The sequence below is a fragment of the Engystomops pustulosus genome, chromosome 4 (genome assembly GCF_040894005.1).
Source record: "Engystomops pustulosus chromosome 4, aEngPut4.maternal, whole genome shotgun sequence".
NCBI lineage: Eukaryota > Metazoa > Chordata > Amphibia > Anura > Leptodactylidae > Engystomops > Engystomops pustulosus.
The window spans coordinates 176,322,754-176,334,690 of NC_092414.1; positions in this window are offsets into that span (position 1 = coordinate 176,322,754).

Consider the following 11,937-nt stretch of genomic DNA (forward strand, 5'->3'; position numbering starts at 1 on the left):
CAGCAAAAAAAATTTGAAACTCCAATTGTCACTGGAGCAAAAAAAAAAATTTTGCCTGGATCTACAATGATAAAATATACAGTTCCAACTTACATACAAATTCAACTTAAGAACAAACCTATGAAACCTATCTCATAGGTAACCCGGGGACTGTCTGTATACTCTATACATAGATGTATATATGGCAGTTACAATGTCAATGGGAAAATGGCAAAAACTTGAAACTGAAAGTTTTCGATAAATTCTAAAAAGCTGTATTGTTAGTGGAAGGGTAAAAGAAGGGGAGAAATTCTAGGATGAAATGAGAGTAGGAGCCATATTGCGGGCCAAGACAGTGCAATGCTTTAGTGCTTTTGACAAATAAACACAGAGCCATATTCAGGGAAGTTTCTAGATAATTTGTTGTACAGGGCAACATATGATATTAACATGTACAGTCTCTCCTTTTAATCCATACTGTGCACCCTCTAATAAATATAGTGTAGATAGATACTGTAGAGCACTGCAGCCCCCAACACTACTACAGTATATAGGTAGCCCCAGCACACTGAAGCCCCCACCGGTATGTAGGTAGCCCTAGCACACTACAGTCCCACCACAGTATATAGGTAGCCAACACATTGCAGCCCCTCACCCACCACAGTATATAGGTAGCCAGCACACTTCAGCCCCCACTCCAGTATATAGGGGGCCAGCACACTGCAGCCCCCACTCAAGTATATAGGGGGCCAGCACACTGCAGCCCTCACCCCAGTATATAGGGGGCCAGCACATTTCAGCCCCCCAGAATATAGATAGCCCCGGAATACTACAGCCCCCCCCCACAATATATAGGTAGCCAGCACACTGCACAACCACAGTATTTAGGTAGCCAGCATACTACAGCCTCCAGTATATAGGTAGCCCCAGCACATAAAATAAAAACTAAGTACTCACCTTCCATCATCCCCTCGGCTCCTCTTCTCCTTTATTCTATCTTCATCAGTAGCACAACACAGCTTTGTGCCCTTGGCTTGTGCGCACACTGAGGGGTCATTTACTAAGGGCCCGATTCGTGTTTTTCCGACGGGTTATCCGAAAATTTCCAATTTTATCTGAATTGTCCCGGGATTTTGGCGCACGCGATTGGATTGGGGCACATCGGCGCCGGCATGCACGCGACAGAAATTGGGGGGCGTGGCCGAACGAAAACCCGACGAATTAGGAAAAACCACCGCATTTAAAAAAAAATTGTTGCTTGACACGCGCTTGCCTGCACCCAGCGTAAGATGGTGAACTTCAGTGCACTCTGATGAACTTCAGCGCAGCAGCGACAACTGGTGGACATCGGGCGCACTACCTTAGTGAATCGCCGGAAGACCCGAATCCTCCGCAGAGAACGTGCCGCTAAATCGCGAATGGACCGGGTAAATAAATCTGCCCCACTATGTCATGAGGCGCTGCATCATAGCGTGTGCAAGGGCCAAGTTCATGAAGCTGGGTCCAATACTGCTGAAGATAGAAGAAGGGAAAAAAGGAGCCGAGGGGGCAACGGAAGATGAGTACTTATTTTATAAGTCATATTGAATTGGGAAGAAGAGGAATTAATGAAGGAATGAAATTATCATGTTTCACTTCTTACTTCATATCATTCAAGTTTGAATGAAGTTGGGTCAGCGCAGCCAATGAATTCTCTAGGCAGAGGCCCTCAAGAGCCTAATGGCAAATACCAAGCATAGCATATATGATTTAGGGGCTGTACATGTTTCAGGGCTCCATCTGACACTTTACAGTACATTTTGTACATATATATATATATATATATATATATATATATATATACTATATGCTTATTTTCTGTGTATATTTGTGTTTTCGGCTAAAAGAGGTTTTACTCTATTAAGAATCTGGAGCATTGCATTACAAGTTACAAGTATGGAAAAACTGTTATTGTTCCCCTAATAGCCTCCTGTCATGATTGTGATATATGAAAGTCAGTATTATAACAGATCATAGAAGGAACATTTGGAAAGCTCTTGTAGGAAAGTTGGCATGTGGAAGTCCAAGAAAATCTATTTGGGAAGTTTCCAAACCAAATGGGATTGAAGTGTAATGGTAGCACCTACTGATGATAACTTCTATGCCGTAAGTAAATAATCCAAAACATAATCCCCAATAAATAGGTCTCATAGAGGACCCCGCTATAAGAGGTGTCCCAGACTCTGTGTCTCCTGCACCAGGTGTGTATAATGTTTATTATATTCTATCAGTTCTGTAGCCCTTCAAACACCTATATTGCTCCTTTCATTCTTTATTGTACTACCAGAGAAACCTGATTACACCCCCTTCCAAAGAAATAACTAATAACGTATAAAAAAAACAAAGCAGAAAAACAACATATTTGGTATAGTAGTGTCCGGAAGAATCAGTACAACATTGCACCCACGAAACCCTGAAAAAAGGTTTTAAAGAGTGATCAAAAACGTTATGGGACCTAAAATAATATCCCTGAAAAGAAAAACTCTTTTTGCAAAAAATTAGTCCTGAACCAACTGTGAAATGAAAAATAGGAAAGTTATGCCTCACAAATTAGAGTGTTTGTTTCAATTAGGTTTGATGAGCTTTATAATAATAATAATAATACAAATAAATACTATGCATTGGGATGGATTTTTAGGGAATTGCAGGCAGTCTGGTAGTAGGACTTGCCACTCCCATTCCTTCCAGTCCACAACTTGTGGACAATCCTGGGGAAACTCAGATATCTATGATCGTCCTTGTTAGCCAGGACTAAAGGTGATGCCACACGTTTTGTTTTTGGATCGTTTTAAAGCATGTGTTTTCAGTCCGTTTAAAAACGCATGCGTTTTTGAATGTTTACTGTGTGTTTGGCATTTCCAGAAGTGTAGGCAGATGTGAAACAGATTAAAACTAGCCAAACACATGGTAAACATTCAAAATCGCATGCTTTAAAATGGTCCAAAAACGCAATGTGTAGCATCACCCTAAGAATTCTGCTAGCAGAGAAGACAATGGTAGAGCTTGGCTGAAAAGCCACAAAGGTGGTTGCTATGGCTAGAGACGGTCTTGTATTCTTGTATGAATTGCGCAAACTGTTTATTATTATAGGTGAGGACACCGAGTCATGTTTAGTTAGTGCCCAGATGGGCAAGTATTTACTTTTATTTGCTGCATTTGAACACCTCTGTTGGAGTGTTAAAAACTCAACATTTGGAATGCTAACTTTGGAGCCTTTGTTATTAGCAACCACCACCAGAAAAACTGGATTCAAATAAAAAAAACAAAAAAACAATTGAAATGAGGTTGCACTGTAAGGCCGCATTCACACGAACGTATGCCCACTGAGCAGGCTTCGGCGCCATGGAGAGGGGGTGGGGTTGATCTCTCCCCTCTCCATAGAGATGCACGGCGTTGTAACACGGGAAAAATAGGTCATGTCCTATCCTTTACCCGTTGTACGGAGCGATACGGTGCCGCATGTGTGCAGAACCGTATCGCTCAATGCCCCCATTGCCGGCCTATGGGGGATGTACTTACGGTTGCACAAACATCCCCCTACGGTCATATGAATGTAACCTTAGTATAGTGAGCCATAGAATAAAGATAACATAATTTTTATGGTACATCCAACTGACCTCCACTACTCCAAAAAAAAGTTAATAAAATCTCATCAACAATCAATAGATGCTCAAAAATGAAGTATCTATGAAGTATCTGTAAAGTGAATCTCATCCCACAAACAAATAAGCCCTCATATGTCTACGTTGCTAAAAAAGTGCAACATTTCTAGCCTGTACAAGATAAGCGCTGTTTTGCACGAACATGTTCAGCTCATGTAAACGGGATGTATGTGAGAACAATCCCACGAGCAGAAATGTATAGAAATATATATAGTATTATATTATAGAATATAGCATTAACTATTACAGTTGCGGTGCAGCTGTTTGACCGGCAGGAATGATCCTTGCATTATATTTCTATATGTTGCACGGACCCCCATCCACAGCTCTGTGTACGGCCCGTGGGATTATGCCGACATATGGCCGGTTTACATGTGCTGCAAATGTTTGTTTGAAACAGCCCTAACAAAGCAAATCTGCTCAGAATGGTAGTCCTCCATTCTAGAGAAGTTTACCACCACATATGACATATGGGGTATCGCCATAAAATTAGGTTTAAAACTTTGTGTTGCATTTCGTCATTGAATCCATTGTAAATGTGTACATTTTAGGCCTCTCGATTCTGAAATCTGAGAAGGTCCTTCAAAACTTGATAGGATGCATAAAAAAACATTCCAACATAAAGCTGACATACAGCAAATTGTATTTACAAAGATATTTTGGTGGTCTGGCCATCTCCCTGAAAAGCTGAAAATTTAGAATTTCAAAAAAAGAGAATTTTTCTAAATTTTAGCCACATTTCAGTTTTATTTATGAATAAATGCAAGACATATATCACCCAAATTTTTCAACAAACTTGAAGTATATTGTTGTAACAAGAAAACAATCCAAAAATAACCTGTATACGTTAAAGCGTTACAAAGTTATTACCAATTTATGTTAGATTCTTAAAATAGCGCCTGTTCAGGAAGGGCGAAGAGCGGCTTCGGTGGCAAGCGGTAAAATCTTGGGTCAACCCCTTTAAAACCCAGAGCCTCTAATATGTTAGCTCCAGTGGAAATCAAATACATAAAAATGGCTCAGAGACCTGATTTATTTGGTAAGGAATGCTTCTAATGTATCCATGTAGAAAATGCAGACATGATTTATTTTAGGATTTCTGCCTAGTCTCAAACTGAAAATCATTTTTGTGACATGACCCTGACTGTAGCCAAATAGTTATGTCTTCTCAGTCTGGAACATTGCTAACAGTAAAAACAACTAAATTATCTGTAATGGGTAATGCAGGCGGTGTGTGTGATATTTATAGATCTGCTAAAGTAAAAGCTACCACTTTCACAAAAGACGCGGCATGTCAGCATTGTATCATTCTCCAGCTATGCAAAGAAGAAAGGCCTCTGTATTAGATGTGTTACTCATGGCCACAGCTGAAAAGTCAGAGTAATTCTTGACCTGTGAAAGAAAAGTAATAATTAAGATGACAAACTCCAAGACATTACATAAAAGAAGATCTAAAGAGAAAAAAGCTTTTTGAATATACAATTTTCTAAAAACAAAGCTTTTCCACAGATGACATCTACTAATGGCCACCATATGGGTATATTCAGGGCCGCCATTAGGGCATCAATTGTATCTGTGTCTTCAAGACTTGATTTAAGGGAACCAGTCACCAGGGACCTCATTTTCACTAAAGACAGGTTACAGAAGCCAATTACACCTCCATTGCATTACAAAAAAACAACAACACATGACTTGTCTGTGCTGCAGACTCCTCAGCTCTTGGCCCCCACATTTGAGCTCCTGTATAGCTCCTCCCTCCTGCTCCTTCAGAGCTCACAGCCTGCTGAGCTGACATCAGTGGGAGAGGGAGGAGCTGTACAGGAGCACAAAGGTGGGGCCAAGAGCTGAGCAGTCTGCAGCACAGACAAGTCATGTGTTGTTTTTTTTTTTTAGGCATCCCAACCAAAGCCCAACACCTCAGACTACACAGAAGAGTCTGTCAGTGTGCAAGGTAAGTTATAACACACAATTATATTAAAATGCAAATGCTTACAAAAGAAAGCATGCGCCTCAGGCAACCCCCTATGATCCTGCCATGGTGCTGGCTATGTATAGAGGTGAATGGTGGACATTGGGACAGGCTATTTGAGTGGCATACATATGGGCGCTCGCTGTGTGAGGAAGATGGGTTCCTGGTGATGCATGCTATGTAAGAAGGGAGGAACATGGTGATGCAGGTTACGTGAGGAGGAAGGAACATGGGGGTGCAGGCTATGTGAGGAGGGAGGGACATGGTGGGGCAGGCTATGTGTGGAAGGAGGAACATGGTGGTGCCAGCTATGTGTGTAGGGAGGGACATGGTGGTGCAGGCTGTTTGAGGAGGAAGGAACATGGTGGTGCAGGCTATGTGAGGAGGGAGGGACATGGTTGTGCAGAGTATATCAGGAGGGATGAACATGGTGTTGCAGGCTATGTCAGGAGGGAGGAACATGATAGTGCAAGCTATGTTAGGTGGGAGGGAGGGGCATGGTGGTGCAAGCTTTGTGATGAGGGAGGAACATGGTGGCGCAGGCTATATGAGGAGGAAGGGACATGGTGGTGCAGGCTATACGAGGAGGAAGGGACATGGTGTCGCAGGCTATGTGAGGAGGAAGGGACATGGTGGTGCAGGCTATGTGAGGAGGGAGGAACATGGTGGTGCCGGCTATGTGAGGAGGGAGGGACATGGTGGTGCAGGCTGTGTGAGGAGGAAGGAACATGGTGGTGCAGGCTATGTGAGGAGGGAGGGACATGGTTGTGCAGAGTATATCAGGAGGGATGAACATGGTGTTGTAGGCTATGTCAGGAGGAAGGAACATGATAGTGCAAGCTATGTTAGGTGGGAGGGAGGGGCATGGTGGTGCAAGCTTTGTGATGAGGGAGGAACATGGTGGCGCAGGCTATATGAGGAGGAAGGGACATGGTGGTGCAGGCTATATGAGGAGGGAGGGACATGGTGGTGCAGGCTATACGAGGAGGAAGGGACATGGTGTCGCAGGCTATGTGAGGAGGAAGGGACATGGTGGTGCAGGCTATGTGAGGAGGGAGGAACATGGTGGTGCCGGCTATGTGAGGAGGGAGGGACATGGTGGTGCATGCTGTGTGAGGAGGTAGGAACATGGTGGTGCAGGTTATGTGAGGAAGGAGGGACATGGAAGTGCAAGTTATGCTAGGCGGAAGGGAGGGACATGGTGGTGCAGACTATGTGATGAGGGAGGAACATAGGTTTGCAGGCTACGTGAGGAGAAGGAGGACCTAGGGATGCAGGCTAGTCTTTAGTGAAAATGAGTGCTGGCCAGGACTGGATTAAGGTTGGTGGGGGCCCCTGGGTGCAAAATATGGTGGGGACCCCCACTGAATGTAGTCCAGACAGGGAATGGCAATCGCTATATACCACTCCCCAGCAATAACTATATACAGCCTCCCCAGTAATCACTATATACAGCACCAAGTATTCACTATATACAGCCCCCAGTATTCACTATATACAGCTCCCAGCAACCACCATATACAGCTTCCCCAGAAACCACTATATACAGCTCCCCCAGAAACCACTATATACAGCTCCCCAGCAACCTCTATATACAGCCCCCCCAGCAACCACTATATACAGCTCATCCAGCAACTACTATATACAGCTCCCCCATCAATCACTATATACAGCTCCCCAACAATCACTGTATACAGCCCCCAGCAATCACTGTATAGAGCCCCCAGCAATCTCTATATAAAGCCCCCCAGCAATCACTATATACAGCTCCCCCAGCAACCACTATATACAGCTCCCCCAGCAACCACTTTATACAGCCCCCCATCAACCACTATATAAAGCTCCCCCAGCAACCACTATATACATCTCCCCCAGCAATCACTATATACAGCTCCCCAACAATCACAGTATACAGCCCCCCAGCAATCACTGTATACAGCCCCGAGCAATCACTATATACAGCCCCCCAGCAATCACTATATACAGCTCCCCCAGAAACCACTATATGCAGCTCCCCCCAGCAACCACTATATGCAGCTCCCCCAGCAACCACTATATACAGCCCCTATAATAACTTTATACAGCCCCCTATAATAACTATATACAGCCCATTATAATTATATACAGCCTCCCTATAATAACTGTATACAGCCCCCTATAATAACTATATACACCTCCTATAACTATATACGGCCCCCTATAATAACTATATACAGTCCCCTATAATAACTACATACAGTCTCCCTATAACAACTGCGATGTCACACGTTGCGCCGCCAGCATTTTTTTTACATCCAATCGTCTATGGCAGAGCAGGGAACTTATTGTTCCCTTGCTCTGCCATAGACTAAAGTCAGGCACATTGGTGGAATTCAGACCAGGGACCGATTCGGGCGGTGGTGGGGGGCCCCTTTAAGGGCAAAGTGGTGGGGGCCCCTGGGCATGCGCCTCAGGCAACCCCCATATGATCCTGCCATGGTGCTGGTTATGTATAGAGGTGAATGGTGGACATTGGGACAGGCTATTTGAGCGGCATACATATGGGCGCTCGCTGTGTGAGGAAGATGGGTTCCTGGTGATGCATGCTATGTAAGAAGGGAGGAACATGGTGGTGCAGGCTATGTGAGGAGCGAGGGACATGGTGGTGCAGGCTAGTTGAGGAGGGAGGGACATGGTGGTGCAGGCTAGTTGAGGAGGGAAGGACATGGTGGTGCAGGCTAGTTGAGGAGGGAAGGACATGGTGGTGCAGGCTAGTTGAGGAGGGAAGGACATGGTGGTGGAGGCTATGTGAGGAGGGAAGGACATGGTGGTGCAGGCTATGTGAGGAGGGAAGGACATGGTGGTGGAGGCTATGTGAGGAGGGAAGGACATGGTGGTGGAGGCTATGTGAGGAGGGAAGGACATGGTGGTGGAGGCTATGTGAGGAGGGAAGGACATGGTGGTGCAGGCTAGTTGAGGAGGGAAGGACATGGTGGTGCAGGCTATGTGAGGAGGGAGGGACATGGTGGTGCAGGCTATGTGTAGAAGGAGGAACATGGTGGTGCCGGCTAAGTGAGGAAGGAGGGACATGGTGGTGCAGAGTATATCAGGAGGGATGAACATGATAGTGCAAGCTATACTAGGTGGGAGGGAGGGGCATGGTGTTGCAAGCTTTGTGATGAGGGAGGAACATGGTGGCACAGGCTATGTGAGGAGGGAGGGACATGGTGGCGCAGGCTATGTGAGGAGGGAGAGACATGGTGACGCAGGCTATGTGAGGAGGGAGGGACATCGTGGTGCAGGCTATGTGAGGAGGGAGGGAAATCGTGGTGCAGGCTATGTGAGGAGGGCGGGACATGGTGACGCAGGCTATGTGAGGAGGGAGGGACATGGTGGCGCAGGCTATGTGAGGAGGGAGAGACATGGTGACGCAGGCTATGTGAGGAGGGAGGAACATGGTGGTGCAGGCTATGTGAGGAGGGAGGGACATGATGACGCAGGCTATGGAGGGAGGGACATGATGACGCAGGCTATGTGAGGAGGGAGGGACATGGTGGCGCAGGCTATGTGAGGAGGGAGGGACATGGTGGCGCAGGCTATGTGAGGAGGGAGGGACATGGTGGCGCAGGCTATGTGAGGAGGGAGGGACATGGTGGCGCAGGCTATGTGAGGAGGGAGGGACATGGTGGCGCAGGCTATGTGAGGAGGGAGGGACATGGTGGCGCAGGCTATGTGAGGAGGGAGGGACATGGTGGCGCAGGCTATGTGAGGAGGGAGAGACATGGTGGCGCAGGCTATGTGAGGAGGGAGAGACATGGTGACGCAGGCTATGTGAGGAGGGAGAGACATGGTGACGCAGGCTATGTGAGGAGGGAGAGACATGGTGACGCAGGCTATGTGAGGAGGGAAGGACATGGTGGTGGAGGCTATGTGAGGAGGGAAGGACATGGTGGTGGAGGCTATGTGAGGAGGGAAGGACATGGTGGTGCAGGCTATGTGAGGAGGGAAGGACATGGTGGTGCAGGCTAGTTGAGTAGGGAAGGACATGGTGGTGCAGGCTAGTTGAGGAGGGAAGGACATGGTGGTGCAGGCTAGTTGAGGAGGGAAGGACATGGTGGTGCAGGCTATGTGAGGAGGGAGGGACATGGTGGTGCAGGCTATGTGTAGAAGGAGGAACATGGTGGTGCCGGCTATGTGAGGAAGGAGGGACATGCTGGTGCAGAGTATATCAGGAGGGATGAACATGATAGTGCAAGCTATACTAGGTGGGAGGGAGGGGCATGGTGTTGCAAGCTTTGTGATGAGGGAGGAACATGGTGGCGCAGGCTATGTGAGGAGGGAGGGACATGGTGGCGCAGGCTATGTGAGGAGGGAGAGACATGGTGACGCAGGCTATGTGAGGAGGGAGGGACATCGTGGTGCAGGCTATGTGAGGAGGGAGGGAAATCGTGGTGCAGGCTATGTGAGGAGGGCGGGACATGGTGACGCAGGCTATGTGAGGAGGGAGGGACATGGTGGCGCAGGCTATGTGAGGAGGGAGAGACATGGTTACGCAGGCTATGTGAGGAGGGAGGAACATGGTGGTGCAGGCTATGTGAGGAGGGAGGGACATGATGACGCAGGCTATGGAGGGAGGGACATGATGACGCAGGCTATGTGAGGAGGGAGGGACATGGTGGCGCAGGCTATGTGAGGAGGGAGGGACATGGTGGCGCAGGCTATGTGAGGAGGGAGGGACATGGTGGCGCAGGCTATGTGAGGAGGGAGGGACATGGTGGCGCAGGCTATGTGAGGAGGGAGGGACATGGTGACGCAGGCTATGTGAGGAGGGAGAGACATGGTGACGCAGGCTATGTGAGGAGGGAGGGACATCATGGTGCAGGCTATGTGAGGAGGGAGGGACAAGGTGACGCAGGCTATGTGAGGAGGGAGGGACATGGTGACGCAGGCTATGTGAGGAGGGAGGAACATGGTGGTGCAGACTATGTGAGGAGGGAGGGACATGGTGGCGCAGGCTATGTGAGGAGGGAGGGACATGGTGGCGCAGGCTATGTGAGGAGGGAGAGACATGGTGACGCAGGCTATGTGAGGAGGGAGGAACATGGTGGTGCAGGCTATGTGAGGAGGGAGGGACATCGTGGTGCAGGCTATGTGAGGAGGGAGGGATATCGTGGTGCAGGCTATGTGAGGAGGGAGGGACATGGTGGCGCAGGCTATGTGAGGAGGGAGGGACATGGTGGCGCAGGCTATGTGAGGAGGGAGGGATATCGTGGTGCAGGCTATGTGAGGAGGGAGGGACATGGTGGCGCAGGCTATGTGAGGAGGGAGGCACATGGTGGCTCAGGCTATGTGAGGAGGGAGGGACATGGTGGCGCAGGCTATGTGAGGAGGGAGAGACATGGTGGCGCAGGCTATGTGAGGAGGGAGAGACATCGTGGCGCAGGCTATGTGTGGAGGGAGGAACATGGTGGTGCAGGCTATGTGAGGAGGGAGGGACATCGTGGTGCAGGCTATGTGAGGAGGGAGGGACATGGTGACGCAGGCTATGCGAGGAGGGAGAGACATGGTGGCGCAGGCTATGTGAGGAGGGAGGGACATGGTGGCGCAGGCTATGTGAGGAGGGAGGGACATGGTGGCGCAGGCTATGTGAGGAGGGAGGGACATGGTGACGCAGGCTATGTGAGGAGGGAGGGACATTGTGGCGCAGGCTATGTGAGGAGGGAGGGACATGGTGACGCAGGCTATGTGAGGAGGGAGGGACATGGTGGTGCAGGCTATGTGAGGAGGGAGGGACATCGTGGTGCAGGCTATGTGAGGAGGGCGGGACATTGTGGCGCAGGCTATGTGTGGAGGGAGGAACATGGTGGTGCAGGCTATGTGAGGAGGGAGGGACATCGTGGTGCAGGCTATGTGAGGAGGTAGGGACATGGTGACGCAGGCTATGTGAGGAGGGAGGGACATGGTGGCGCAGGCTATGTGGGGAGTGAGGAACATGGTGGTGCAGGCTATGTGAGGAGGGAGGGACATCGTGGTGCAGGCTATGTGAGGAGAAGAAGGGATGCAGGCATATATAAGGTCTCATAAACAGAGAAGATTCCTGTCAACCATATAGAGGTTCTCCATCCTTGGCTCCTTCCGGCCACTTGTGAGCCTGGGTTCGGAGAAGAGACAGAATTGGAGCCTGGGGATGTGATTATACAAGGGGCATGGTATCACTTATAAAGGATATCATTTATGGATGAGTCACAGAGTATATTTCTGAGTTGGCTCAGTGTGGGCAGGCGAGTTGCGAATGGTTTATATTACTTA